The sequence below is a fragment of the Osmerus mordax genome, unplaced genomic scaffold (genome assembly GCF_038355195.1).
Source record: "Osmerus mordax isolate fOsmMor3 unplaced genomic scaffold, fOsmMor3.pri Scaffold_57, whole genome shotgun sequence".
Lineage (NCBI taxonomy): Eukaryota > Metazoa > Chordata > Actinopteri > Osmeriformes > Osmeridae > Osmerus > Osmerus mordax.
Genome location: NW_027120614.1, coordinates 40001 through 43102, shown reverse-complemented (window position 1 = coordinate 43102; position 3102 = coordinate 40001).

The following is a 3102-nucleotide window of genomic DNA, read 5'->3' as shown; positions in this document are numbered from 1 at the left end:
TGGCCTCAAACGAGCAGTTTTGCCCCCGAACGTGGGATTTGGCTGGGGACGGTTTCTAAATTCAAGTTGGGATGGGGGGAACCGAGGTGAGTGGTGGTTGTCCCCGAAAAAGCCCTCCCCTTTTCCGTAGCCCCGTTTAAAGTTTTGTTTGGGCTCCTGTTCAGCGGGGATGCGCGTGCGCGTGGCAAACATGACACGCCCGTGTTCCCCTGGACCAGACCTTTCTAACGCCACCTGAGTTAAGGTGCTACGACGTCCCCAAGTGGGGATGCCTCTAAATGAAGCCAATTTCTCCTATTTGAATGCACTCTCCCAGCCCAGAGAGGCATGTGCCTTAAAATTCACAGTTATTCACCCGAACGTGGGATATTTTGTTGAGGACGGTTTCTAAATTCAAGTTGGAACAGGGGGCACCGACGTGAGTGGTGTTTGTCCCCGAAAAAGCTCTCCCCTTTTCCGTAGCCCCGTTTAAAGTTTTGTTTGGGCTCCTGTTTAGCGGGGATGCGCGTGCGCGTGGCAACCTTGACACGCCCGTGTTCCCCTGGACCAGACCTTTCTAACGCCGCCTGAGTTAAGGTGCTACGACGTCCCTAAGTGGAGATGCCTGTAAATGAACACCTTTTCCCAACTTTGAATGTAAGTTTCCAGTATCATTGAAAATGTGGCCTCAAACGAGCAGTTTTGCCCCCGAACGTGGGATTTGGCTGGGGACGGTTTCTAAATTCAAGTTGGGATGGGGGGAACCGAGGTGAGTGGTGGTTGTCCCCGAAAAAGCCCTCCCCTTTTCCGTAGCCCCGTTTAAAGTTTTGTTTGGGCTCCTGTTCAGCGGGGATGCGCGTGCGCGTGGCAAACATGACACGCCCGTGTTCCCCTGGACCAGACCTTTCTAACGCCACCTGAGTTAAGGTGCTACGACGTCCCCAAGTGGGGATGCCTCTAAATGAAGCCAATTTCTCCTATTTGAATGCACTCTCCCAGCCCAGAGAGGCATGTGCCTTAAAATTCACAGTTATTCACCCGAACGTGGGATTTTGTTGAGGACGGTTTCTAAATTCAAGTTGGAACAGGGGGCACCGACGTGAGTGGTGTTTGTCCCCGAAAAAGCTCTCCCCTTTTCCGTAGCCCCGTTTAAAGTTTTGTTTGGGCTCCTGTTTAGCGGGGATGCGCGTGCGCGTGGCAACCTTGACACGCCCGTGTTCCCCTGGACCAGACCTTTCCAACGCCACCCGAGTCAAGGTGCTACGACGTCCCTAAGTGGGGATGCCTGTAGATGAGCACATTTTCCCAGCTTTGAATGTAAGTTTCCAGCATCATTGAAAATGTGGCCTCAAACGTGCAGTTTTGCGCCCGAACGTGGGATTTTGTTGAGGACGGTTTCTAAATTCAAGTTAGCATAAGGGGCACACGTGTGAGTTGTTATTTTCCCAGGATTGATGGTTTCCAATTCGGTAGCTCCGTTTAAAGTTTTGTTTTGGCCCCTGTTTAGCGGGGATGCGCGTGCGCGTGGCAAACTTGACACGCCCGTGTTCCCCTGGACCAGACCTTTCCAACGCCACCCGAGTCAAGGTGCTACGACGTCCCTAAGTGGGGATGCCTGTAGATGAGCACATTTTCCCAGCTTTGAATGTAAGTTTCCAGCATCATTGAAAATGTGGCCTCAAACGTGCAGTTTTGCGCCCGAACGTGGGATTTTGTTGAGGACGGTTTCTAAATTCAAGTTAGCATAAGGGGCACACGTGTGAGTTGTTATTTTCCCAGGATTGATGGTTTCCAATTCGGTAGCTCCGTTTAAAGTTTTGTTTTGGCCCCTGTTTAGCGGGGATGCGCGTGCGCGTGGCAAACTTGACACGCCCGTGTTCCCCTGGACCAGACCTTTCCAACGCCACCCGAGTTAAGGTGCTACGACGTCCCTAAGTGGAGATGCCTCTAAATGAAGCCAATTTCTCCTATTTGAATGCACTCTCCCAGCCCAGAGAGGCATGTGCCTTAAAATTCACAGTTATTCACCCGAACGTGGGATTTTGTTGAGGACGGTTTCTAAATTCAAGTTAGAATAAGGGGCACACGTGTGAGTTGTTATTTTCCCAGGATTGATGATTTCCAATTCGGTAGCTCCGTTTAAAGTTTTGTTTCGCTTCCCGTTTTCGTTGCGTAGCTCTGATTTGGCTGGGGATAGTTTTATACACTGCTTTAGAGTAAGACACATACGTGCGAGTTGTTTTCACATTGGAATTGACGATAGCCATTTCGGTGTTGACGTTTAACGTTTTCTTTCGCTTCCCGTTTCCGTTTTATCCAACCGATTTCGCTGGGGACAGTTTTGTTATTTAAGTTGGAGTGAGACGCAGCGACGTGCGTTGAAATTTCCGCCCTATCTGCGACGGTTCACGGTTGTAGCTCCGATTGAAGTTTTCTTTTGCTTCCCGTTTCGCGCACGCGCACGTGCGCGTTATTAGTCCCGGTTTTCCGTGTGCCCCCGGTTAATACCTTTCGAATGAGCCTATTTTGATCAAAATCCGTTGGGCGGAACCGAAAATGAGCTCGAAAAACGGTTTTCCCAGCTTCGCAGTGCATTTCCCAGCTTCTGACTTACAAGCGTAACATTGTCGCGGCCCCCAGTCCACCAGACAGCTACCATAGAGTATATAAGTCATCCTGGGAAAATGAATGGAAGTCAATGGCAGTATGACTTTACAGTGGTTTTGCCCATACTACACATATGGTGTATACACGGACCATGCACCATATGTGTCTCCCGCACACGGGTGAAAATGTATCCGCCTGAGAGGCACTCGGGGCGGGCACCCGATGGGGCATGAGACCCCCCCACCCCTGGTGGTCAAAAAAAAGTTAAAGTTTTTTTTTCCTTTCCTCCAGGCGCCTACTTGGCTCTGGGGCGCCCCAGAATCATGCCCCCCGACCCCGGCACTACCCGGGGGGCCGATGGGGGCCCTTTTTTTGAAATTTTTTTTTTCTCCATATTTGAAGCCCCGGCACAGGCTAGACCCATACCCCGACCCCGGGCACCCGCGAGCGGCCGGTAGGTGGCGTGTTTTGGGTCATTTTTTTTTTCTTGGCCGTTTTGAAGCCCCAGCGAGCCCC